This window comes from Megascapheus bottae, unplaced genomic scaffold, assembly GCF_031878675.1.
Source record: "Megascapheus bottae isolate mThoBot1 unplaced genomic scaffold, mThoBot2.hap1 HAP1_SCAFFOLD_37, whole genome shotgun sequence".
NCBI classification, from domain to species: domain Eukaryota; kingdom Metazoa; phylum Chordata; class Mammalia; order Rodentia; family Geomyidae; genus Megascapheus; species Megascapheus bottae.
The window spans coordinates 5,761,978-5,789,701 of record NW_028327804.1 but is presented as its reverse complement, the minus strand read 5'-3'; the positions used below and the strand labels follow the sequence as shown (position 1 = coordinate 5,789,701).

At 45.7% G+C, this 27,724-nt stretch overlaps 2 long non-coding RNA genes across 9 annotated transcripts in view; one reads left to right on the top strand and one right to left on the bottom strand.

Moving 5' to 3' along the window:
• LOC150039195 (uncharacterized) overlaps positions 1-17,624 on the top strand; it is a 60,775-nt gene extending 43,151 nt beyond the window's left edge. For 4 of the 5 annotated variants that reach the window (XR_016534500.1, XR_016534499.1, XR_016534501.1 and 1 more), the window contains 2 exons: positions 10,364-10,440; positions 17,337-17,624. This is a non-coding gene — a long non-coding RNA (uncharacterized LOC150039195). Of the gene's footprint in view, positions 1-1,744; positions 1,943-10,363; positions 10,441-17,336 lie in introns of those variants that run through there. The other variant, XR_016534503.1, reaches the window with a different exon arrangement.
• LOC150039194 (uncharacterized) lies at positions 15,862-27,409 on the bottom strand. 4 transcript variants are annotated; one of them, XR_016534495.1, is made up of 7 exons: positions 27,343-27,409; positions 27,127-27,281; positions 25,831-26,446; positions 25,454-25,616; positions 22,823-22,904; positions 22,163-22,346; positions 15,863-16,783 (listed from the first exon to the last, which is right to left on the bottom strand). It is a non-coding gene; the product is annotated as an uncharacterized LOC150039194 (long non-coding RNA). The 4 variants fall into 4 exon arrangements; XR_016534494.1 differs by lacking the exon at positions 27,343-27,409 and having other exon boundaries at positions 15,864-16,783; positions 27,127-27,336; XR_016534496.1 differs by lacking the exons at positions 15,863-16,783; positions 27,343-27,409 and adding an exon at positions 16,796-17,090 and having other exon boundaries at positions 27,127-27,336.
• Positions 27,410-27,724: the final 315 nt, after the last annotated feature.

Genomic DNA, 27,724 nt, shown 5'->3' with positions numbered 1-27,724 from the left:
AAAAAAGAAATGTATTTACAGAGTTACAGGATAGCTTTGTATCTTAACCCAAGTACTATAGGAAAGGGCTCAAAACAAAAATTGTGAGTGAAACTTACATAAAATGAAGAGTTATTATTACTAATATGTCTAGTTTTTATTTGAATAACTTCCTGGTATGTAGTGCAGCTTCTACCCAAACTCGTAATCCTCCTGCTTCTGGCTTTACTAGAATTATTTGCTATACCTAAAAAGTATTTGTAAAAAATTGTGAATACTAAGTACACAGTGTTTATAAAGTGCATAATAGCATAGTATTGGACAGTAAAGGGCAAAACCAGTATTTCATTTAACAAACACTAACATGCCTAGAGAAGTTTCCAGACCTGTGAGCTTAACTTGTCCTGCCTTTGACAGATCCTATTTTCCTTTTATAATCATGTTCATCTATATATGTTTTGTTGCACACTTTCCCTGAGTGTTTTTGCTCAAGATTACTGCTCTGCCACTTGAATCAAAGTTCAAGGTCTCATTTTTTGGTGGTAATTAGGATTAAGAGTCTCATGGACTTTCCTGCTCAGGCTGATTCAAAACACTGATTCTCAAATCTTTGCTTTTTTTGCCTTTTTTAAAAAAAGCTGAAATACTTTATTATTTTGAATACAGAAAAATGTTCATGCTAAAGTGAATTTTTGGAATTATAGAGTTGAGACCCTTTATTAGAGAAGGAATCTGAGGAAACTGAGGAAGTGTGCATAGTCACAAAGCTTAGTCATAATAGATTAAACTTTCTCTTAATCTCTAGTGATAGTCTCACGTGAATGTGATGAATCTTCTCTTATCCAGAATTCTTTTTTATTTATTATTTATTTTTAATTGTCAGGTAATGTATAGAGAGATTACAGTTGTATTCACTGGTAGTACGTGCATTACTTCACCCCTTCTCATGGTTTTTGTTCCCATTTCCCTCTCCCCTGCCTTTTTGCCTTTTGAATAACTTGGATTAGAGGCATAAGCCACTGGTACCCAGCTGTATGTGTGTGTGTGTGTGCACGCGCTATGTTGGTGTATATAATTCAGGGCTTCCCATTTGCTAGGCAAGTGCTGCATCTACTCTTTTTGTTCTAGGCTAGCCTAGACTGTGCTCCTCCCCCTTACGCTTCAGATATAGCTGACAGACATACTCAACTATGCCCAGTATTTTCGGTTGAAAATGGGGTCTCATAAGCTATGTTTGCACATAAAGGCCCAGAAGAGTAATATTTCTAACCTTTATTCCTATGTACATATGAAAACAAGCAGCACATGAAACTTTCATGTATTTTCCAATGTCTAAGTATGTGTATTAGCTCCAGATGATACCAGAGAGGGGCTTCAAGAGCAAACAGAAATTTAGTTCATAAACACCTATGTCCTTGGTTAGAATGTCAGCAAACTGCAGGAAGCACGTGCCAATGTCAGAGAGGCAAAATGATTTGTGCAGGATGAAAGGAATGGTGAAAAGGATGGCATGGATCTGACCTAGTAATGGCTTCTTGAAGCTTGAGACCATGCTGGTACCAGGGCCTTGCAGAGGACTTCAGGATTCAACAGACAAGGTGTGTTTTTAACTTTGTCTACATGTGCACATTGTGAGGTGGGAGGGGAGAGTTCAGCCTCAAGTTTGTCTTCAGGTAGGTCTTACGTGTGGAAGCAGCTTAGGTCATTGGGCCCTGAGAAGTGACCCTACCTCCGTCACAATGGAATGGAATATGGAACCCTGGTCACTAAGCAACCATAACAGTCTGGTCAAGCCAGCTCACTTGGAGTATGATTCTGGAAGGAGAAAATTGTTCTTGTGTTGTATTCAAAGGTCAAGGGCTCAATAAGTTGGGCTTTGGGAATCTCTTTTAAGCCCAATCACCAGTTCAGCACTTCAGCAAATTTCCCAACAAGAAATCAATGGAAACACAAGGCAACTCAGGTGAAGTACAGTACAGTGTGCTTTTTAGTGTCAATAATGATACAACACTTTCTGCGTGGGTTCCAGCCCCCTTTATCACAATTACTCAATTTGAAATATGCTCCCATTTCCACTTTTGAAAGATCCTTTCTCCTTAGCACCTTAGTGTGACAAAGACTCAGGAGTGTGCCCTATAACATATGGAGCCTGGAGGGAAGCCTGTTGGAGAAGCTGGCGATGAACTTGGTCCCTGTCCACCAGAGAGACAATCTTCTTCATTTGAAACTTGTGGGACAATGGAGCAAGCGCTGGCTGTTCTGTTTAGAAATTTGAGTGTCCCTTCTTCAAGCTCAGGGCTGTTTCACCCTACCTGGCTGAGTTGGGAATACTTGGCACCTCTCTGAGCCTGTGCATTCCCACTGGGGTCTTGTATTGGGAATGTTGGATAAGACGAAGACATGTACACTGTGGCTAGTTTCTTAGGACTGGCCACCCAGAATATTTTATTTCCCTCAGAAGCTACTGTGGATTCAGAAGTCTGCTTACTGAGGGGCTCGGGTTTTGACACAAGATAGTGGCCCCCAACTGTAGTCCTCATGTATCTGAGGCGCCAAGAAATCAAGTTTCCAAATATTAAATAAGATTTCAAAAGCAATCTTGAAGGCCTGTGAAGTAGTGTGGACTGAAGAGGGAAAAGAGGAGGGTGGAACGATGACCCTATGTCTACAGAACCATCAGGAAAGGAATATATTGAACTCATTTACAGACTTCTGAAGCATTTATTTTTAACTTTTTATTTTTTGGTGCCTATCCTGTGCCTTGAATTCAGGATCTGTTTTTGTTTTTGTTTTTTTTTTTTTTTTGTCCTGAGTTTGGTGATCAAATCAGTACTCTATCACTTGAGCCACAGCTCTGTTTCTGGCTGTTGGCTGGTTAATGAAGATAAGCCTCTTGGAAATTTCCTTCTAAGGTTGGGTTTGAACTCTGCTTCTCAGATCTCAGCCTCACAAATAGCTAGGATTAGAGGCATGAGCCACTGGCACCAGGCAGAGCATTACTTTGGACACATTCACTCAAAGCTCTTCAGTTTTTCAGAGAAAAATATAGCTGTATCTCATGTGCCTTCCTGCTTTATATTCCAAACTGTGACTTAGCCAACCCTATAGGTGTCTCCTTAGTTCTGAAGAGAGCCACAGTGACTTCCTCCTCTTCTTCATCAGCTACAAATTGCTCTGTCCTAACTGTGAGGAAGATGAGCAAGTGAAGAAGCAAATGACTTTGGGACCAAGGGAAGTGTTATTGAAGCTGGGGATCTTTGGAACATCTTATTCAGAGCACAAATTTCCCATTTGCACACCACTTGTGATTTCCATCCTGTACGGCTTGGGACTTCAGCAGATGGCAGAGCACACAGTTGTGGGTGAGCTCTGTGCAGAAACTCAACTCAGAACGCTGAAATCTGAGGATTGGGGTTCAAAGCCAGCACTGGCACTAAAGACTGTGACTCTTATCTCCAATTAATCACTAGAAAAGGGGAAGTGGGCTGAGGCTCTAGGGGTATGATGGTAGCCTTGAGCTACAGCACTCAGGGACAGCACCCAGGCCCAGAGTTCAAGCCCTATGACCCCCTTCCCCCCTCCCTGCCACAAAGTGTATCTAGATATCACACAGGTTTTCCTAATCTTTCACAATTCAGCACATGGTACCATATAATCTTGATCCACTAGGAACCTACTTTGTGCTTAATTCATTCCACATGCTCCGACAGAACCTGGACAACCACACAGCCACTTGCCCAGTTAAGCCAATAATGACTCCACACCATCTCCATAGTCGGCTATATCATCTTTCCAGAAGTGGTGTGTTTTAAATAATGCATGTGTAGAACATTCACCAGTTGCATAAAGATATCATAAAACCCCTTGATTCATTAAAGAAAAATTCTGTACCTCCATAGCAAATATATTCTCAGTGGTTCTCACCTCCAGCCTCTTTTATACAGACATTTTTGTAGAAAAAAAAGACAGAGGGGCCTGGAGTTTGGCCTAGTGTTAGAGTGCTTGCCTAGCATGCATGAAAACCTGGGTTTGATTCTTTGGTACCACATACATAGAATAAAAGTTGGAAGTGGTGCTGTGGCTCAAGTGGTAGAGCTCCAGTCTTGAGAAAGCCCAAGGACAGTGATCAAGCCCTGAGTTCAAGCACCAGAATTGCGCCCCCCCCAAATAAAAGGGAATGATCAAAATGCTGACTATACAATGACCAAGAGGAATCTCAGTTAAGTAAAAAGGAATATACCCTATCTTTATACATTCTGAAAAATTCATGAATATATTAGAAAATATGTATAAAGTGCATAAATTTTGTGTGTTGGCCTGTGTATGGGCTTCAACTGACCACCTCAGAGCTATTCCTAAGCTTTTTGTGCTCAAGGCTAGCACTCTACTAGTAGAGCCAAAAAATCACTTGTCCTCAGTTGAGGTACATGTGATTAACATTTCAGGTTTTTTTCACACACAAAAAAAGACATCTTTTCATATTAGTGTTCTTAGTATTTGCATTACAGAAAAGCTTACTGTTAAAAAAAAAGACTTATAAACTTAAACTTTCAACACTGTCTTATTTTAGTATCAAGGTTGAAGCAGGTAGAGATAGAAAAAGTGAAACATTTCCTGACCCCCACAGAGATGAGACTCAGCATAGCAGCTGTTGTCTGTAGGCTTCTTTGTTGCAAGTACTGGTCTTGCTTCAATTATTTCTGCTCTTTGCCGGTGCTCTGCCATTTGAACCAGGCCCTAATTTCTGCTTTGTGTTGGTTAATTAGAGATATTATTTTCTACTATTAGAGCAATGATCACAACCCAGCATTTTACTTATTTGAATAAATTAATTTTTCTTTTAAATTTGATATCTGGTTCTAATGAATAAGTCTGGTCTTTTTGCTTATACAAATATATAGTTTCCCCACTTCCATTATATTTATGTTTGGCTTAAAACCACCATACTAAAATTTCATGTTTTAGAAGTTTTCATCTTTTGTGCTAGTAGTGGCATTTGAACTCATAGCTTTGAGTACTTGCTATTTTTTGTTCAATTTAAACATACAACTTGAGCCACACCTTGAGTTCCTGATTTTTGCTAGCTCTTGGATAATCTTTCAGATTTCTCTATAGGTGCTTCTGTGAACCTCCATCCTTAGAATAGGCCACACTTGAAGATAGAATTACTGAGATGTGTCATGATACCTGTCATGTCTTTGTCAATCTATGTAAATATTCTTTTATTGATGATGGCTTTTCCTTTTCAGTGTATATATTTCCCACTTGTTTTATCAGAAATGTTATCACAAATAAATTTTTTGTGTTATTGGGGTTATAATTTTCCTAGATATGTGTACAAAGCACAATGGATGTGGATACACTTGAACGCACAGAACAAAGTCTCACATATTACTACAATTACCCTGGCATTTGTCCCAATAAACAAAACACCTTTCTAGGCTTCTGATCTGATATGTCCTAAACCTTTTTATAGCTACCCTATCTCTCCATGGAGGCATGGCTTGAATTCCTTGCCTCTCTGTACATTTAACATTTCCCTGTAACATCCAGTAAGATTCTTTAGTGTAGCTCCAGCTCTGTTATTTATCCCACTTAGGACTCATATGTCTGAGGCATCAGATTGTAGTTTGAAATAATACATAGTATTAAGGATTCAAGAATTATACAACATAGTCTGTGAGTGTGGATCATAGGGCTTGAACTCTGCACCTAGGTGTTGTCCCTGAGCTCTTCAGCTCAAGGCTACTGTCCTACCACTTCCTGTTTTCTAGTTGTTAACTGGAGATAAAGAATCTCAGTCTTTAGTGCCCAGGCTAGCTTTGAACTACGATCCTCAGATCTCAGCCTCCTGAATAGCTACGATTACAGGTATGAGCCACTGCGCCTAGCTATCTCCAACCAACCACCAAAAAAACTGGAAGTGGCACTGTGGTTCAAGTGATAGAGCTCTATTTTTGAGCGTAAGAACTCAGTGAAATCTCCCAGGCTTTTCCAGAAAAGAATTGAATTGTGCAGCACAATGCAAACATTGCCATTCTAATAAATTTGGAAAAGTAAATAGAAGGGCCCGGCATTTGGCCTAGTGGTGGAGTGCTTGCCTAGCATGCACAAAGACCCGGGTTCAATTCCTCCGTACCACATACATAGAAAAAGCTGGAAATGGGGCCGGGAGTTTGGCCTAGTGGTTAAAGTGCTTGCCTAGCATGCATGAAGACCCGGGTTCGATTCCTCGGTACCACATACATAGAAGAAAAAAGCCAGAAGTGGTGCTGAGGCTCAAGTGGTAGAGCTCTAGCCTTGAGAAAGTCCAAGGACAGTGTTCAGGCCTGAGCTCAAGCCCAGGACTGGCAAAAAAAAGAAAAAGCTGGAAATGGAGCTGTGGCTCAAGTGGTAGAGTGCTGGCCTTGAGAAAACCCAAGGACAGTGCTTCAGGCTCCAGGGCTGGCAAAAAAAATGTAAGTAGAATGAATATTTTACAACAATCCCTGGGAGGAGGGAGGGAAGCTCTAAAACTAGATCACCCTCTAAATTGCCTTCAGGCAATAATTCTATCTCAGACTCCTCAAAGGGATCTCTGTCCTCATCAAAGACAGGATTTTCTTCCTGAGTTTAGGGAGGGGTAGATCCTAGTTTCTCAATTAGAGATTGGTTCTCCTCCAGAGGGACAGATTTGTAGGGATATTCTGTGAGGACAGATTTCACTGTCCTCAACTGAATCTAGCTTTTGGACCTCACTTATTATTCTCCTGACATAGGCTGGGGACATTTTTCATAAAGAATACATGTGCTACTTTATGCTGCACAGCAACCAGAGTGCTGCTTTGATTCATTTGGAGCTGGTCTGGGTGGACTGTGAAAGTAAAGAAATTCTGGATCAACTTCTCCTAGAGGACCTGCAGGTTCATCTGAGTCACATGTGGGGTTCAGAACACAAGGTTATCCTTAGGACTCAAAACCTGTCCGGTCTTTTCTAAAAAAAGGAACAAACCTATCTTCAAATGGTTTCTGGAGTCCAGTGGTGGCTCCAGATCTCCATCATTCACCATTGCTGACATCACAGACCGAGTTCTTTATCTGGAGTTCAGGAGAAGCTCTTCTAGGACTACTCAAACCTAACAATGGAAATAGCTACAGGATTCTTAAAGTGGCTCTAGAGGTTAAGGTGGGACTAAAGTTCCATGAGGATGGGGGAAGCTGTAGAATTTGAGCTTGAACTGAACACTGATGAGAAGGTAGGGTCTTTCTAATGAGTGGCTATGTCTGAGTACTTTCTAAAAGAGAACCTGGCAGAGAATATCCATAAAAGAATGTTTTGCCAAGCTGGGTAGTACTAAGGGCTCCCAGACAATCAGGGAAGCTCAGAAGCTCTGAGGAGCCTAAAGAAGGACTTCTTTTTCTTGGTTTCATGGGTCACACATTCCTCCAGCTGCTCAAAAAGAATGTGTAAGTGGAAGAGTAAATCCAGGCTGTAGTCCAATATCTGGATATAAATTTAGGATATAACATTGCCTGTGTGTATACATGTGTACAGGGTTTAGGGCTTAATCCCAGGGCCTGTGTGATAACTGTAAACATTTTTTGCTCAAAGGTAGTGCTCTAGCATTTGAGCCACTTCCAGCATATAGTAGCTCATTGGAGATGAGACAGTTTGCTGCCTAGTCTTGATTGGAACTAAAGTCTCAGTTCTCTGCCTCCTACATAGCTGGGATAATAGGTATGAGCCACCAGAACCTGCTGAGGAAGCATTAGTACATGAGGCAGGGGGGTTGTAATTTTCAGTCCAGCTTCAAAAGCACTATGTCAAAACAAGAGGAAAACTCTAAAGCAAGATATAATAAGATGGAATGAGGATAAATTTAGTGGTATAGCATGCTAGCCTAACTTGCAGAAGACCCTGCAAAACATAGCATTCTGTATTACAACACCAGGCAAAAGATTCTACCTAGTTTGTTCATAAACAGACACAAAAACCAGTGTATGAATTTACTTGAGTAATTTACATTAAAATCCTAGAACAATGAAAGGGAAACACCTTTTGAATTCAATGGTTTTATGTTGTCCCATCAATCATCACATTCCTCCTAGACAAAAAAAAACCCAAAAACATTATTTGTATGTTTATGTTTGTGCTGGGTCATGAAATAAAACCTTGGAAATGTCCCTGAATTTTGTGTTCAAGCCAACAGACATGGACACACAGTGTTCTGTGTGCCCTCTAATCTTTGCTACTCAGGAGTCTGAGATCTGAGGCTCACAGTTTGAAGCTTCTGACAGGCCCACTGCCATTCCACCAACACCCCACCCACCCTGACCTCTTTCCCTCACTGTCCAGTCCACCCCCACAACCATCACCCCTACTCCCAGCCCCGCATCTGACCCCATCTTTAGGCCCCAACTATCACCTCAGCTCTTAGCCACACCTTTAAATTCACTCCTGACCCAAGTCTCTTTTCTAGTCCCCATTCCTGTCCACCCCACCCCAGGCCCAACCCTCTGCTCTATTTTCTTCTTGACCCCTTGGACAGATGTGAGTGTGTGTACTCATGCATACATAGCATGCACAGGAGTGCGAGGTTGAGCTGGACAACCAGTGTAGCACCCATCAGAGACAGAAGGCTCAGGCTCTGAGTCTGGTTGTGGGCTTCTTCTTCACCATTTAGATGTTTTTCTGGCTTATGTTTGCTCGGTTATGGTTGCCATTCCAGATGCCCAGGTTTCCAGGTAAATGGGCCAATGCTGACTTCATTGTGGGTGAAAGATCATACTTATGTGTACACGTTTGCCCAAAACCATGTATGTGGTGCCTCATCAAGCTGTATGTGTAATATATTGAGTACAAGAGAAGGAAGGACTGGGAAGGAGTTTGTCCTACCTCTGTTCCAGGCTATGTCATGTATAGTTCAGGGTTATGGGCCTGTATCTGGGGATGCTGCCAACCACCAGTGCTTCAACTGCAATAGAGAGGTCCTACCCAAAGGCCTCTTCATCTTTACCTAGTGGATTTCAGTCTTCCTTGTTCATGCCTGTTCAGGTATGAGAGCCATCCCTGATGCCCCTGTTTCAAGGTAATTGGGACACATGACTCATCCTTGAAAATTGACTATGGGTGAGGGGTTGTATGCCTGTGCACACAGGAATGCATATGTAATGCTAGATTGGCCTGGGGGTAGGCTATAGAATGCCTAAGGGAAAGGAATCCAGGTCATTGTGTCTGCCTCCACTTCTTGTTTGCCTCTCTCCCAGCTCTGGCCTATGTAGCTTGGGATTATGGACCTGGAGCTGGGGATACTGCTGACCTCCTCAACCAGCTTCTATTGCTACAGGGGAGGTTGTGTCTAGTGGTCTATCCTTAGGCCTAGGTGCTGATGCCATTCCAGATGCCCAAGTTTCAAGGCAAATGAGCCCATTCTCCCCTGTGAGGGGATCCATCTCATGTGTGGACTTATATGTGTCACAGAAGATTTTGAGGCCTCTTCCTGTGCTACAGAAGGCCCAAGGGATGGAAATCTTGGGATGAAGTCTTTCATGCCTCCCTTCCAGCTATGGCCTATGTAGCATGCGGTTCCAGGTGTGGAGATGGGGATCCTGCTGCCCTCCCGAGCCAGTGTTTCCATATTGCAGAGAGGTCTAGCATGGTGGCCTGTTTTGTTTCACCTTGCAGAACTCCATCTTCCTGGTATGGGTCAGTCTGAGTGGGTAACATCATCAGATGCCCCATTGTGAGTTAAGTGTATGTCTTTCTGCCCTCATCCTGAGGGAACTGAATCACAAGTGAGGAGTTTTGTGTGTGCTTGTATACATGTGTTCACAGGAATACATGTAGCACAGGCTACGTTGTGCTACACTGGACCCAAAGGAAGGAAGGTCAAGGCCTGGAGACTGCTCTGCATCTCTCTACCCAGACACTGCTTCTGTAGCCTGGTGTCGTAGGCCTGGTAATGGGATGCTGCTGCCCTTCGTAATCAGTGCTGCTCCTGCTACAGAGAGGTCATGCTTAGTGGTCTGTTCTTCACTTTGTGGACTGTCATCCTCCTGGCTGTGCCAAGTTTGAAGGTAAACGGGCTCATTTCCCCCTTTGTGGGAACTGTTTGGTGGAGTTGTGCATGTATGTGTGGTTGTGTGTGTGTGTGGTACACAAGTTTGAAGAATACATGTATATGTGACCAGATTTACCTCTTTTTATGCTATTGTGGTCCCAAGGAAAGGAAAGCCTGCTATAGATACTTCTAGTCCTCCTTTCCAAGCTATGCCTGGGAAGCCTTAGGTTATGGGTTACCTCCTACCTATTCAATCTGTGCTTCACCTGTTGTGGAGAGGTCCTGCCTGAGGACCCCTTCATCTTCACCTTACCTACTCCATCTTCCTGATTTTTTTGTTCCAGATGCAGGTGCGATGCCAGATTGCCCCTGATTCAAGATGAGTAACTTCCCTGGACCACCTGTGTGAACTGAATCATAGGTGAGGGGTTTATACATGTGCACATATGTTCACACAAACACATATAACTGGTCAGAATGGGTTTTGCACTATAGTGGACCCAAGACAAGGAAGGCTGAGGCTTGGAGGTGACCCAACATCCTTTCTGACTCTGACCAGTGTAACCTGGTTTTATAGGCTTGGAGGTAGGGATGCTGTTTCCCTCTTAAACCAATGCTTCTCCTGCTAAAGGATGTCATGTCTGAGGGCCTTTGTCTTTAGTTCACGAACCTCCATCTTCCTGATCCATGTAGGCCCAGGTGCTGGTGTCATCCTGGATGGCTCCATTTCTGGGTAAGTGGATTTCCTCTATTTAAGAGAACCAATTATGGATGAGGGCTTGTGCCCAGGCATACACGTACTGGGGCCAGATGGGCCTGGATGTGTGTTGTTGCCAGGCCAAGAGAAAGAAGGCCTCCCTTCCCAGTTATGGCCTATGAAGTGCAATGTCATGTGCCTGAGCTGAGGATGCTGTTTCCTTCCCCAAACAGCACTTAATGAACTATGGGTTGCTCATGTCCAAGGGCATCTTTGTCCTCACTTCTTGGGCCTCCTTTTTCCTATTCCATGTTGGCCTAGTTGCCAGTGCTTCTAGATGCTCCCTTCTCATGGAATTCCCCTTACCCCCTTGCACAATGGTAAGTGAACTGTGAGTGTGGGGTCATGCTCCTGTGTACATGTGATTGCCTGAATGATCACATGTGGAGCCATATTGAAATGGACCTATGCTATAGTGATTGCACGTGGAGGAAGTACATGGATGTAGTCTACCCCACCTTCCTTCCTGCTATGGCTTATGTATGGAGTTGACTCACTGATTAAATTGGTCAGTACTTGCCATGTCCTAAGATTACTATGATTACCATAAATATAATAAGGATTGAGAAATCTTGGCAAAGCATGTAGTACCTGAACCGTAAGGTGTCGAGCACTAGAAGGGGCAGGGTAGATATGAAGGGCCTATCCAGCTGGGTATCAGGAGTGCTGAGTGGAAGGAAGGGATGAATATGGTCAGAATACTTTCTGCACACATGTGAAAATGAAGCTAACTGAGAGTAGTTTGGGAAGTAGGGGTCTGAGATAGTAATGTAGGGAAGAGAGTCTGACTCAGGCCCTATTTGCCTATATAGAAAAATGAAACCCCATGTAAACTAACTGATGTTAATAAAAAAACTTACAGAGGGGCCGGGAGTTTGGCCTAGTGATAGAGTGCTTGCCTGGCATGCACGAAGACCCGGGTTCCATTCCTCAGTACCACATACATAGCAAAAAACCAGAAGTGGTGCTGAAGCTCAAGTGGTAGAGTGCTAGCCTTGAGAAAGTCCAAGGACAGTGCTCAGACCCTGAGCCCAAGCCCAGGACTGGCAAAAAAAAATACAGAAAGTAAGAGCCTGTGGCTCATACCTATAATCCTACATGAGGCTAAGTGGATCATGGTGAAACTTTTACCTCAATGAGCAGCCCAATGAAAACTACGAGTTGTACATAACCCAGATAGTAAAAAAAACTAAAAAACAAAAAACAAAAACCCAAAAATGCAAACAAAAAAAGCCAAAAAACAAAACAAATTAAAAATCAAAACCAAACCAAAAACAGGGGCCAGGAGTGTAGTCTAGTGGTAGAGTGTTCAGCTAGTGTGCACAAAGCCCTAGGTTCTATTCCTTGGTACCACATATTCAGAAAAAGCTGGAAGTGGTGCTGTGGCTCAAGTAGCAGAGCAGTAGCCTTGAGCACAAGTGTCCAAGGACAGTGTCCAGGCCTTGAGTTCAAGCCCCAGGACTGGCAAAACAACAACATGCCTTAGAGCCAGCACCCAAGCAGTGAATTGAAGCCTGAGGACTGTTAAGAAAAAAAAAGACATGAAGAAGGCTGAGGATGTTGCTCACGTGATAGAGTGCTCACATGGCCTGTACAGGGTCCTAGGATTCATCACTAGCATTAGAAGGCACCAAAACCTGTTGGGATGGGGTTTTGTTTTTGTTTCTCTTGTTTTTGGTTTTTCTCCCTTAAGTGATTTTAGGGGTCAAATAGGAAAAAAGTAGGGCACTTTCCTTGGGCTTTCTCAAGGCTAGGATATGGAGGAATCAAATCCAGGGTTTTGTGCGTTCTTGGAAAGCACTCTACCATTAGGCAATTATCCTGCCTATACTATACTGGGGATGGGAACTGTTTGGGTGGTTCATTCCCTGGTTCCAGAATATCATGGGTCCAGTAGCTGCACTTCTTTGCTTTATACTAATTATACTTATGTATTCAAGTGCTTGCAGAGCATCCTGCAGAGACAAATAAGTATCTTCACCAACCAATCTGTCAATCAAATGTTCCTGAAAGGGTACCTGGGTCAATGCCTGCCGGGGCGTACCGGCAGCAAATTGGGGTTCCTGAAATAGGGGGCAGGGACTGGAAAAATTAGAAGAGAGACAAACACATCGGGTCCGGGAGGTCTGCAGCCCAGGCAAAAGGTATTGAGGCCGTAAGGCTGCAGCCAGTGGCAGTGGGTGTGAGGGGTAAGGTTTAGAATCAGACACCATAGTGGCCTGAGGGTCATCTTTCTTTCCTACTTCTGGGGGGGCTCTCTGCTCCATCCCCATTTTCGATAGAAAATATAGCATTTCTTTTAACTTCTTCTCCACCATATCCATCCGGCCCTCCATTGACTCATCATAACTTTCCTCCTTGATATTCAAACCTGAATTCTGATACTCAATATCTACTGGTTGTTGTTCCCTTTTCAAGATCTCACTTAGACTCTCTTGGGCTGCTGCATATGGCTCAGCCTCAGGTTTTTCAGAAGGGTCCTTTAACTCATAAATTTCCCTTAATTCAAGATTAAGTTCAGCATTCATACTCAAAGATCTTAAAGCACGCAAAATTAATATCGGCCGTTCATTTTCCGGAAAATTTTAGTATCATGAAGGTTTTTTGCTAATCTTATTCTTGTGGGTGACAACCAAGTTTTAAAACAAAGCCTTTTTTAGCAAAGCGACTAGCTAAAATTAAAGACTGAAGTTTGTTTCCTGCCACCAACTGTCTCTAGACTGTCACTTCAGCAGGTTGTAGGAAAAAGGAAACGACGAAGACCGCAGCTGCTTTGTCTGGCCTCTGCTCACCTCAGCTGCAGCCAATTGGGAGGGGCCATACCAGGCCCGAGTGGAGCGAAAAACTTTTTACTTCCCAGAAATATTCAAAAAGATAACAAGGATGTGCTTGTGTACACGCAGAAAAACCATAAGGATCCATATTTAGAACTGGTACCAATTTTAAAGACAAAACTGGACAAAACAAAACAAAACAAAATACCCAAGGAAACTATGTAACACGAACAAGACAGAGAAGCAGAGACTTTTAAACAGAATCAGACATTGACATATAACAAGAAATTTGGACTCAATCAGATACACTTAACATAAAAAACATGAGCTCAAATGAATGTTTTCACCAAACAGTTATTTTTAGATTTAGACATGTCTTGCTGGTGGGACTCTCAGGTATGCCTTGTTATCGACAAGAAACTCAGAAGGGGAGGGGGGGGTCAAGGCATCCCTTGACCACTCAGGCCTCTGTTTTAGGCCCACAGTGCACCTTTTCAAACAAACAAACAAAAATAAAATAAAATAAAATAAAATAAAATAAAATAAAACGCAGACATACAGGGGGGTCGGCCGACTTCTACTTACCTCTGGAGGCCTTTGCTTTTCACCTGGGCATCTTTTACAAAAAAGGTTTTTCAGAAGGGTCCTTTAACTCATAAATTTCCCTTAATTCAAGATTAAGTTCAGCATTCTCATGTTGAGGATCTATGCATTCATTTACTAGATTCCATACATCAATAGCCTCTACTGGGGTCTTTTCGGGGCCATATACATTATAATATTCTTGAATTCTTTTTCCTATCTGCTGCCAGGTTTTTTGGAATTTCTCCTCTAAAAACCTCGGGCATGCCTCCTCGACAAACTGTAGGAAGCTCTGAAGCACCCCTTTTTCCACCAACGTTCCGTGGGCTTCAAGTAGGTCTGTTAAGATCGGTACAAATGACCTATGGCTATTAACTTGACCCATAATTTTTACTCCTGACTATACACTCTCTTAAGATCCTCTCTTAATAGTCCTACGATGTGTTACTCACCACAGCGGGGTCCTCCACCGTCGTCCCAGATTTTCAGGGTCCCTGTTCGGGCGCCAGATGCCGGGGCCTACTGGCAGCAAATTGGGGTTCCTGAAATAGGGGGCAGGGACTGGAAAAATTAGAAGAGAGACAAACACATTGGGTCCGGGAGGTCTGCAGCCCAGGCAAAAACTGCCGCGCCCCATTTATTCTCAACTCAAAGCTTATATCCCTTCTTGAGACCAGGGCACTGCCAGGTGTTACATCCAGATGGTTAATCAGGGAACTGTTGGGGGTTACATTCATATGGTAAATCTCAGATCAATTGAACAGGAGAAGGCCAAAAAACAATAAGACAATCAAGCAATTACCTGATGCAAATCAAAGTACAGTTTGATTCCACTCTTGCTCCCGACAAATGCCCACCATCGACTACTTTGCCCCTGTCTCAGCAGGAAGCAGCTACAAAGTGATGATCTTTGCCCATGCCCCCAATCAGGTGACGTGCACTCCAATTACTTAAAACCAAAGAGGTGGGAATGATAGTGTGGATCCAGGGCCACCTTTCCCATAATTTAGCTGGTAGTTTAGTGTGCCCTGCACAAACAACAATCAGCACTGGCCCAAGGCCCCTTCCTCCCTTTCCTAGTTTAGCATGCCCTACACAGTACACAACCCCAAGCCCCGATTAGGGATGTAAATAACTATTGCCCACCCCTTTACCTTGGGCTGTCACTCCCCTAGGTAGCTATAAACCATTTGGGCCACAGGATCCAAGAGTGACTTTCAGGTCAGGGCAACTGCAGTCCCTCTTATCTACCATCTGGACAACACGATGAAGCCTTTACGTCTACTCTAAACACTACACGTTATATAGGTCACCCCAGACAGAAGCCAGTGCTTCAAGTGTGCACATATGAGAAGGAGGTCTACTGCCCCCCCCAATTAAACTTCTTTGTTTCCTGTACCTGGATATTGGCACAGTGTGCATATTATCTAAGTCAGGTGAGGGTGATGCATAGTGTTTAGGGTGAGAGTGAGGGTGTGTAGGATAGGGTTACATTTAGTGTTAGGGACACAGGCTAGGTTTAAGGTTTGGTGTTGGGGTTAAGGTTAGGGTTAGGGTTAGAGCCAGAGCTAAATATAGGGCTAGGGTTCTGTCCCGTCCAGCGGGACGTCAACTAAGGCCAAGAACCTAGAGGGAGCAATGAAAGGGACAGGAGACACGAAGAAGGCAGCAAGACAAGCATCCTGATCAAGCTGCAAATTTTATTTTTTACACTGGGGTTTATATGCCTCTTTAGGAGAGGTAGGAGGGGGTTGGGGTATAGGAACTGCTCAGGGTAGGGGGTCCTGCAGTAGGATGTTTGCTCCTGCTCCAGGTAGAGGCCAGGTGGTAGGATGTTTGCATATCAACGCAAGCAGGCATATGTTGCTTAGTGACCTAATTACAAGATGCAGGCACATTCTTACACTAAGAATTCAGGGAGGGGGAGAATGTTTCTGACATCTCCTCCTTTCATCTTAAAATAAGTGAGGGGCGAGGATTTAGGCAATATCTTAATTATGGTAGGCATTAATCTGAGAGGGGAGACAGAGGCCCTGATCTCTAGAAAGGAGGCCATGTTGAGCAAGAAGCAAGACACACTGGCTGATGTGTCTGTCTTTCTGCTGAGGCCAAGCATCTTTTTGTGGGGGAAGGGTTTTAATAGACGCCAATTTCCATGCTATCGGGCGTGTCCCGCCGGAGACCCCGAGACTGATGGCTGTTTTATTTTTAGGCCGTCTCCTTGCAGTCTTAGCTGCACCTCACACAGATGCCTACACCTGTCAACTGCAGGTGCATATCCCTCGGGTGGGGACTACGGTTCCTCTGGGGGCCTCATGATCCTCATGCCCTTCCTCAGCCAAATCGGCTAGATGTAGGCATTGATAATGTACCAGAATAGGCCTCCCCGCCAGGGTATCAATCTGTTATTTTACAAAGGCTACAATTCTATTAAAAATACATGGTCCAATGGTAACAATTAGCAACACTGCGAAGGTATCCTGATCTTATCTCATACAATGCCAAAAGCAACACCATTCATGTCCTATTTCTAAAATAGCCTAAATCAGTCAAACAGCAAAACACAGGAACAGATGTGATAATTAAAAGGCCAATGATGAGGAGAAGTCCCACGATGATTAGCAGGGTTGTCCAATAGGGTCTCTTCGTTCCTGTGAATATGAAAGGAGAGTATTCTCAGGGCCAAACACAGGCTCTGGAATGGTATTATTAATCTTTTCTGTTAAACATTAATGTCCTTAGGGGCTGATGGGTTAACTTGTTTAATCAATCTCTTGGGCAGCCATCTTGGTGCTGATTGTTTTTGGTCCAGGACACAGGCTGAACCGCGTCTCCAAATGAGTACTGAATCTGGACCATTCCAGTTATTAGTGAGGGGATCTCGCCACATCACCATAGGCGGAGTTGTATCTGGAGGAGGGTTCCAGTGGCAGTCTGCAGCCGAATGATCATTATTATCTAAAGTCAAAAAATTTAACACAAAGAGTGCATGACTTAATCGATCACGGGGGGAAGCAAAGGATAAAGAAGTGGATTTAAGCCGAGTGAGCCAAGTTTTTAGCGTTTGATGGGCTCTCTCAACAATTCCTTGACCTTGTGGGTTATAGGGGATTCCTGTAATGTGATTAATGTGAAACGCTTCACAAAACTGTCTAAATTTTGCACTAACATAAGCAGGACCGTTATCTGTTTTAATTTTAACAGGTTTTCCCAGAACGGAAAAAGCTGTGACAAGATGTGAAATGACATCCTTTGTGGCTTCTCCCAAATGAGGGGAGGCAAAAATGAAACCACTATAGGTATCTATAGAAACATGAAGATACTTTTATTTTCCAAATTCTGGGAAATGAGTAACATCCATCTGCCACAATTGATTAGGGAAAAGGCCACGTGGATTAACTCCCATGTGTGGTACTGGCTGGCTAACAATACACGAGGAACATTTTTTTTTAACAATCTCTCGAGCTTGTTCTTGGGATATTTTACAAAATAAGGGAGTGGGCATTCAAATGATGTACATTATGTAAGTTTTGTATTGATCCTACAATTATGGGGAAGGTAAGCCTTGTAGCAGCATCTGCTTGAGCGTTGCCCTCTGTAAGGGGTCCAGGTAAATTAGTATGGGCTCTAATATGTCCCAAATAAAAAGGTTCTTGTCTATTTATTAACTTTTGAATTTGTATAAACAGAGGTGTAGCATTAGAAGTTATTTTAAGAAAAGGAGAAGTTTCAAGCAACGGAATGGAATGAGCTATGTATGCACTATCAGTATAGATATTTACAGCTCGAGTGGAAAACTGTTTGAAAACTTGAAATATGGCATATAGCTCAACCAACTGGGCCGATTGATAAGATGTCTTGAAAACATGGGAAGACCCGTCTGTAAACACAGTGACAGCCTTTGGAATGGGGTTATTTTTTGTATTTTTAGGAAAAATGAATGAATGGGACTGGGCAAGCTGTAATATGGGATCATCTATTACTCCTAGGAACCCTGACAGGGCTATTCCCCAGTCTTCCATAGTTTGGAGAAGAAATTGAATTTGTTCCTGAGTATAAGGAACCACTAATATATCAGGATCTTTTCCAAAATATTGGTGGGAAAGGGAGCGAGCTTTAATAATTATGGAAGCAATTTGAGACGAACATACTGCAATTACTTTAGATGAGGAAATGGGGAGATGGACCAAAAAAAGAGGTTGTCCTCTTTTATTGGGGGTGATGGACTTCTGCCAATAAACTCCAGTGGGCGTATGTGGGGTGGCCAAAATTATAAAATTTAGGGGTAAAGTATAAGAAATTTGTGAAACAAATTGTTGGTCAATAGCTTGTGCCACTTGTCCCAACGCATCCCTTGCTGCATGTGTGAGCTCGCGAGGGGAGGAAGGGTCAGAATCTCCTCACAGGATATCGTTAAGAGGCAAGAATACATTGTTAGGTAATTTTACATAAGGTGTGAGCCATTGGATATCATTTTGGAAATCATTAAGGGTATGGAGGCTATCTATACAAAATTGAATGCGAGGTGTTAAGAATAATTCCTGTTGTAATTTTAAACCCAGATAAGTAAAGGGGTCTTGTAACTGAACTTTATCAGGAGCTATTTGCAAACCAAGATTAAGAAGGGCTTTAGAAAGTTCCACCAAACAATTTTGTAGATCTGACTTGTCCCGAGCTGCCAACAAAATATCATCCATATAATGCAAAATATAAATGTGTGGGCAGCATAAATGAATTGGATCCATTGCCTGTGCAACAAATTTTTGAGAAAGGGTTGGGCTATTGGCCATTCCTTGAGGCAAGACTTTCCAATTAAATCTTTGCAAAGTCCCTGAAAATTAACACGAGGGAGACTGAAGGCAAAATAAATGTAATCATCAGGATGTAGGGGAATTGTAAAAAAAGCAATCTTTAAGGTCAATAATTATTTTATAATAGCCTTTTGGAATGGAATTATTTTATAATAGCCTGGATTGGAATGCCAGGTTGGAGGACCCCCATGGGTGCCATGACCTTATTAATGGCACGCAGGTCCTGTAAGAGGCACCATTTGCCGGATTTTTTCTTTATAACAAAAATGGGTGTATTCCAAGAAGAATTAAAAGGCTCTATATGTCCAACTGCGAGCTGCTCCTGTACAAGTGCTGTAGAGGCTTTTAATTTCTCTTGGGTGAGTGGCCATTGATCTATCCATACAGGAGTTTGAGTATTCCAGGTGGTTTTATCTGCATGGGGTACAGGAAGGCCAGTGGCCGTTACTAAAACTCCGAATGTCTGAGCCCATGTCTATCTGTTTTGGAGGGAATTGTAATAGGCTATGCCCTGTTTCATTTTTCCAAGTCCTGTACCAGGCACGTAATCCATGCACAGCATTTGTTGTGTAACTACATTATTAGGACTGCACAAAATAACATCCATTTGGGAGAGAATATCATGTCCCCATAGATTAACAGGGAGGCCAGGCAATATAAAAGGAGTTACAGTGCCTTTATTTCCTTCCTTATCTTTCCAATATAATACCTTTGAACTGACTTGGGGATTATTGGATTGGCCTATACCTCCCAAATCAATGAGAGATGCGGTCAGCAGCCAATGGGCGGGCCAATGGTCTTGACTGTAGCTTCAGCTCCTGTATCTAAAATGCCCTGGAATTCTTTTCCTTCAATAATGAGGGTTAGCACAGGCCTATTTTTAGTAATTGGCTGAACCCAATAAGCATCTGAGGATCCCAATGGGGTAGTACCTTGGGGCCTGGAAGAAATTGGAGATGGGTCTCCAGTAACCAGGGGCATAAGAACAAGTTGTCCTAAATGGGTGCCCTGTGGGATGGCAGCTATTCCATTAATAGCAGTCGCCAGAATTTTTATTTCCCCAGTAAAGTCGTTATCAACAATGCCGGGAAAGACCTGAATACCTTTGAGAATGGTTGATGCTCGGCCAAGAATAAAGGCACAGGTATTTGGGAGTAAGGGGCCTTGCACTCCTATGGAAATAATTTGTAGGCCCTGGGTAGAGACTAATATTGTATCGGAGGCGGCACAGAGGTCCAATCCTGCGCTAACTGGGGTAGCTCGTTGGAGGAAGGTGATTGGGAGGAGGGATGATATTGGGATTTTCCCTGTATGCGAGAGGGGAGGGGTTGCCCTTGGGTATTAGCCTTTGATCTACATTCCTTTGCCCAGTGATAGCCCCCACCGCATCTGGGGCATAGGGTGGAGGGGGGCGGCCTGCCTGAAGGAGATGGAGCCGAGCCCTGAGTCATGAGTCTTTTTGATAAAGTGGCTGGGCATTCGCGGGCAAAATGTCCTGGCTGTTTGCAAGAGTAGCAAGTGGAGGTTCCCTTAGAGGGATCTTGAGTATTTTTAAATGCTGCTCCAGTTGCCAGTCCCATGGCATAAGTTGATCCTATGCCAGCACAAAGTCTTACATACTCTGAAAGGTTGGCCTTGTGTTTATGTGGCCGGAGAATTTCTTGACACGCCAGATTGGCATTTTCAAAGGCAAGGTGTTTAACAAATGCACTTTCATTTTCCCTGGGGCCAAGCAGTCTCTCAGCGGCCACATTGAGGTGCGAGATGAAGTCACTATAGGGCTCATCAGCCTTTAGCTGGATCTTAGCTAAGGAGGTAGTGGCTGGCCCCTTTTGAGGGAGTTTTCTCCAGGCCTGTAACCCGGTGCCTTGAATTTGTGCCAGAAGTCCAAAAGGGAATCGGGCTTGCGTATTGTTGGAATCATATGGTGCGTCTCCTAAAAGTTTCTTAAGGGTCCATTTTTTAGATGAAGCTTTGGTAGAATTTTTTCAAGCTAGTTCTCTACAAGTTTCAACATAATTGGATTTCCACAGGACATAGTCGCCTCCGCTAAGGGTGGCTCTGGAGAGATAGTTCCAATCATTAGGCATGAACCATCGAGCATTTTGGTTTTCTAATAAGGCCTGAGTATACGGGGCAGTGGGGCCATACTGAGCACAGGCGGCTTTAAGTTTTTCAATAAGTCTGAGAATGAGTTTTTTTATAAACCTGTTGTTGCCCATTGCCAGGCCCTTGATCAGGGCACTTTCCTTCATCCCCTGATTCAGGATCCTCACTATCTTCCCCAGAGTGGTGAGACAAAGCATCCTCAGCCTCATTTTCCCCAGCATTTGGGAGAGAGATGGGCTCAAAATGATCTCCAGCTTGGCTCCGGGTTACAGGGAAAGCTAAGAGGGGTTGGTTTTTATTTTTTATTTTATTTTGTTTGGGTGGTCTGGGTGATTTTTTCCAAAGCAAGGTAGCAGAGTTCTGAATCGAGGGAGCGCAACTCTTTAAGGAGTTGAATATGTTCCCATCTATGTTGGAGTGATCGCTGCAAGGCCGATAAATCAGGCACAGGGGGATCGGGCTCGTGGAAAGCTGGCGCATGAGAAGGAAGATGAGGATATGGGGGCCAATCTGGGTTATAGGGCGGAGGGTTTTTTAAAAACGGTAATGGGCAGCCTCTTCCTCTAATACAGTTTGTTCTTCTGGGTCTAACCTATCAGGATTGCTAAATGAATCTTGAACAGTGGGATATAAATGACTTGTTTTATTATCAGAAGCAGCAGTAGAAGCCATCTTTTTAATCTTTGGGTCTCTATGAAAATCATCAGCATGGGGCATATCTAATATAATAGATGGGCACTTAGAAGAGGGTCGGGAGGCCTGTCGCAGTACCTCTTCGCCGTACTTAATTAAAGCATCAAAACCTTTATCAAGGGAGCAAATTTTTAAAGTTTCATTAATTAAATTCCAATAGGAAAAGGTTGTAACAGGAGCCTTTTCGAGGCCAAATTTCTCATAATATTCATCTAAACAGTCCCCAACTCTTTGCCATTTAACCTCATTTATAGTCCCTTCTTGGGAGAACCAAGGACATAAATCCTCCACACGCTCAAAAAAATGCCTTTAAGTCTTCCTTTTTAACCCGAGTTCCAGGTGTCTTGAGAGCCTCTCTTAAATCTGAGATGAACAATTCCTGTGACGATGATGCCTGTCCCATGGTCAGTCACTTACCTTGCGCCGTCTTCACTCCTCAGCATTGACCGAGATGTCTCAGGTGGGCCACTCCGAGCTGGTCACACAATCACTTGGATCCAAGTTTTCCTGGAAGACAGCATTCCTCAGCCTCACAGGCACTCAAGCCGCACGTTGGGCACCATTTGTCCTGTCCAGCGGGACATCAACTAGGGCCAAGAATCTAGAGGGAGGGATGAAAGGGACAGGAGACATGAAGAAGGCAGCAAGACTAGCATCCTGATCAAGCTGCAAATTTTATTTTTTACACAGGGGTTTATATGCCTCTTCAGGAGAGGCAGGAGGGGATTGGGGTATAGGAACCACTCGGGATAGGGGGTCCGGTAGTAGGATGTTTGCTCCTGCTCCGGGTAGAGGCCAGGTGGTAGGATGTTTGCATATCAATGCAAGCAGGCATGTGTTGCTTAGTGACCTAATTACAAGATGCAGGCACATTTTTCCACTAAGAATTCAGGGAGGGGGAGAATGTCTCTGACAGGGTTCTGTTTAGGTTCAGGATCAGCATTTGGGCTAGGGGCAGGGTTAGGGTTAGTTTTAGTGTTGGGGTTAGAGCTAGATCTAGGGTTAGGGTTCCATTAAAGGTTTGTGTGAGGTTTAGGGTTCGGGATAGGGTACTCATTCCCCATCACACCAGCTTACACTCAGGTATGTGGTGCTCATTTCTGGTCCTCCTGGTCTCAGGAACAGTGGGATGTCTTCCCTGGTTTTAGTTTATTTTCACCTGTGCAGCAGGATGAGAGTAAAGCAGAGGCCTTCCACAGGCTCCCTGGCACATCACCAAAGGCACACAGGGATGCTCTTAATGACATGTCTTTCTTTTTTTTTTTAATTAATTTATTTTTTATTGTAATTAGTAAAAGGGTTACATGATATTTGCCAGATAGAAGGTGCATTAATTCACATACATTGATACCCTTTCACATGTCTTGGTACCCGTTTCCCTCCCCCCCCACACCCCCCACCCATCTTGGTTTTCCCCCCTTCCCTATCAAATTTCAAATATCCAAATACAAATAAATTCAATATATCAGATAACAAAGTGAGATACTATACCAATATGAGATAACCAAGGGACAGCAAAGGAGATGAGAGACAACATAGTACATTAAGGACAACAATCATTCATTATATGGCTTTTGTTTCACTATCCTGGAGGTCCTTTCAATTAGCTTCACATTATATGGCCTTATGTATCAAGATTTTGCTCTATTGCAAATCTCTGCTAGTAGAGCCCAAGGTTTCTACTGATTATGACGAATGAGGGAAACCATTGAGCCTAAGTTCCTTTGAGTCTGGCTTACTTCACTTAATATGATCTTTTCTAAGTCTTTCCATTTCCTAACAAATGGGGCGATGTCATTCTTTCTGACAGCAGCATAGAATTCCATTGTATACAAATACCACAACTTGTTGATCCACTCATCAACTGAGGGACATCTAGGTTGGTTCCATATCTTTGCTATGGTGAATAGTGCTGCAATGAACATTGTTGTGCTAGTGGGTTTAGTATGTCCTTGAATGACATGTCTTTCAAAGATACACAGCTGTAAAACTCCAAATAAATTCTGAAAACTCAAAGGACCCCTGTCATACTTCCCAGCCCAGAATTCCAGCATCATGAAGTGTCTCAGCTAGATGGCAGCTCAGAATGAATGAGGCTGTTTACACATGCAAATGGAAGTCAGGAGTATCAATCTCCCCTGGCAGTGGAGGAAATGGGTTCAAAGGCAATGTTGCAAAGCCATGCCAAGGAAGACTGGAGGACTTCCTCTGCCCTGGCACCACCCACATGGCCACTCAAGAGCCCCCCAGCTCCCATTCCCCCTCAGTCACCTGGTTGGGCACTTTACCATCATGTTTTGACTGAATCCCCTAAAAGATCACCTGCTCAGGGCCTCACATGGCCTGCACTGGCTTGGTCCCATAAAAGACCAAAGTGATCTCCACATGTGCCTGGGAGATAAAAACAGGCTGTCCTTGAAGATACAGAGTGAGTGATCCTTCTAGTCCCTCCCATGGCAGGGAGCTCATTGCCATGCATTGGCCTGAATGGCATGGGATGGGGACTATCTCGGCAGTGGGCATTTAAACATCACTCCACTCTGAATGTCCATCCATTCTGGGCCACCAAGGATCTAGCATTTAGCAAAAGGCCTGGATGTCCTGAGGCTGGAGCTCTTGCTCCCCCTCAGCAAGGAAGATAAAAAGGGACAGATGCAGCAGGTTTACCCCAGGTGCCAGCACCGACAGGTGGCCAGCTGGCCACTGTGCCTTAGTAGTGCCCTTGTTTCTGGTTGGTCAGCCTCTGGATTCCTGCAGACATTGGAAGTGGGGTCACCTAAGAGTACCCGCCAGCAAAAATGTGATAGGAAACCTACTGCAGAAGACAAGCAGAGAGCAGCTTATGTGGAGGTGCAGGCGCAGAGCTGGTGCTCTGTGACTGCTTACTGACCCTGTGGATCAGCCATTCACAGCTCTGACAGGGAAGGGGCAAGGGATGGGCACATGAAATGCCCTTCGTGACCTTAGTCCCACACTCCAGGCACCCACCTAGTGCATCAGGAGACATGCCTCTCTCCTGTATGCCTCCACGGCCACCAAGTGCTGGAAGCAGTGCAGGGAGATGATGCCATAGCTACTGTCCCAGATGTCCAATATCTGCCTCACCTTGGGGGGCCAGGGCAGGGTCACAGGTTGATTCCCCAAAGCCCTTTCTTTCTGGATCTGCCCACAGCTTGGCCACCTCAGCCAGCCCCTCATCCTGCTCCTCACTTGTTTCTTGGCTGTCCTCAGTAGCCCAGGGCCTCCCAGAGGTGGACATCTGGCCGGGTGCGTGTCCCCTTGCCCACGTAGAAGATGGATTGAACACGTGTCTGAAAGTGCTCAGCTGGGGTCAATGAGAAGGCCTTTCGTTTCCCTTGGTGAAAGGGGCAACTCAGAGCAGGGAAAGTGGCCAGTCCCCACAATCACAGAGCAACCCAAACCTACATACCCCACGACTGTATCTTGTGAGACCACAGAATGGTGGCTCTCACCAATTACACTCAGCCTCTTGAGTTGCATCCAGTGTTTTTACAAAGTTGCTGACCATTAGAGACCCTTACCTAAGGGTACAGAGCAGAGAAGCCTCAGCTTTTCCCTCTGTGTTACTGGACATCAACTTCAGGACATTAGGCATTCTTAGCAAGTGCTTTACCATTGAGCACACCCCAAGCTTCAAATTTTCTACCTCTTATTTCCAGGTCTTTATTACTCCCCCCACCCCAGTACCTGGGGTCCAGCAGCAGATATGTGAAGCTGGACTTCACAGTCCCTTCCCGCCACCTCTTCGTGGGATCAGGCCATTCAAACTGCTGGGCAAGGGAGTCTTCATCTGCCTGGGAGGTCCGAAGTGTCTCAGCCAGTTCTGGGCTGTGTCCTGAAAAATCTGGGCCTGAGGGGGAGAGAGTCAACTGTGAGGCATGAGCAAGGTGGACTGAGAGATGGAGGGCAGGGGTGTATATGTGTATCTGGGGATCTCAGAGGGTCCCAGGATGCCCCAAGAAGAACGAACCAGAAGCAGTGTGGGCTTCCTCCAGGATCTGGAGATAGTATGGCCAGGTGAAAGGTGTGATGGGGCCAGGACTGGTGCCCAGAGCTTGGAGTACCTGCAGAAGCTCCAGGTCTGATATGGCAGAGATGGGCCAGGGCTGGCAAGAGAGGACAGGTTCCCAGCCCCCAGGGGTGCTCTCCTCATCTTCTGTCAGCCATAGGGCAGCCACATTGGTATGGCCTTCCATACTGATGGATGTCTGGTCATCTTGCAGGAACTAGAAGTTGGGGGAGCTGTGCGCTGGGCTCCCATCAGCATGGCTAGAAAGCAGAAGGGAGGCTGGAAGGCCATGTGCTCTGGGGATGCCAGGGTCAGAGCTTGTAGATTGGCACTTAGCTCTGCTTCCTGTCCTGCCACCACTGCTGGGGCCAGGCGGGGTGCATGATCCACACAATCTGTTACCCTCAGAGGAGAGGCAGCAGGTGCAGTTCTGTCTTGGGCTGGGTTCTCAGCTCCAGAAACCTCAACTGCGGTGACAAAAGAGGCACTGGAGCTGCAGTCCTGGTCCACAAGGGAGGCCCCATCCTGGTTAGCAACCTCCAGGGTCACAGAGAGGATGTGGGCTCCAGGGTCCGCCTCCAAGCCTATGTCCTGGCTGCGGGCTTGGCCCAGCTGGGTCTGGAGTGCTGCAGAGACTGGAGTCGCACAGGGAGATCCACAGATGCTTGGGTCTGGTGTCACAGGCAGAAGGAAGAAAAAGCCGGGTAGAGACAGAGGACAGGAGACAGACAGACCTGCCAGAGAGGCAGTCCAAGCTGTTCCCCTAGGACAGGGTCGCGCAGCCAGTGAGGCTGACTCATGGGCCAGCTCGGGCTAAGGCTCCACACCCCGGGAGCGGCCCGCAGGCCCCGGTCCGGCAGGATGCGTGCACAGTCGAGCTGTCCCAGCTGCATGGCCAGGTCCACGGGTCTGAGTCCGTCCTGGGAGGCCTCGGAGGACCGATCAGCAGGGGGCCCCGGATCTGCCCTCACCCCGCACCCTCCATCTGCCTGCCCTTGGCTCAGCAGGAACTCCAGGGCCCGGCAGCAGCCCCTGGTGGTGGCCACTTGTGCCGGATCGGACTGTTCTGTGCAGGAGGGAAGGGGAGGGGAGTGGAGGGGAGGATCTGGACGGGAGGGGAGGGCCGGGGGGGGGGCGGATCTGGGCGGGAGGACCCGGTTCCTAATGGACTCGGCGCTGCTGGGGCCGGACCTCGCCTCCCCCTACCGGAGATGCCAGGACCCTCGACCGCGCCCCCAGGCCCCTGAGCTTCCAACCCGGATCCACTGGGTCCCGGTGTAAATTCTCCCCGCTCTGGGCCCGGGACCCCCGGCTCCCAGGCTCGCCCACGCGGCCCCTCCTGGCTTCTCACCGAGCGTCGGGTCTCCGCCGTCCCGCAGCAGCGCCCCAAGGTATCAAAGGCGGCGCGGGCGCCAAGCTCCCGCCGCCAAGTGCAACACCGCCGCCGCGCCTTCCGACAGCACCAAACTGGGGTTGGCGCCCTGGCCCAGCAGGTCCTGCACGGCCCTGCACAGAGGGGTCAGAGTGGACCCGATTCCCGAGCCGCCCAGCCCCGCCTCGCCCTCACCTTGGCTTCTCCTGCCGCAGTGCTGCCGGCAGCCGCAGAGCCAGACCGGCAGAGGTGTCCACGTCCCAAGGCGCTGCCACCGCCCACCGCCACCGAGTGCGCGCGCGCCGCCCCGCCCCGCGCAGCTCCAGGCCCAGCGCCCGCCCCGCCCACCTCCAGCTCCCGACCCGCCCTCGCCCCCGTGGAGTAGCTGCAGCTGTGGCTCCGCCCCCGCCCGTCCATCTCCAGGCCCCGCCCTCGTCCCCGCCCCCTCCGTCCGGCCTCTTGGTCTCTTCCCTCGTTAATCCAGACTCAGCTGCAGCCTCAGACCCGCCTGTCCCTGCTGTCCACCGGGGCCTGAGGAGAGGCCGCTGGCTCTGGGCCCGCGGCCCAGCCCGAGCCA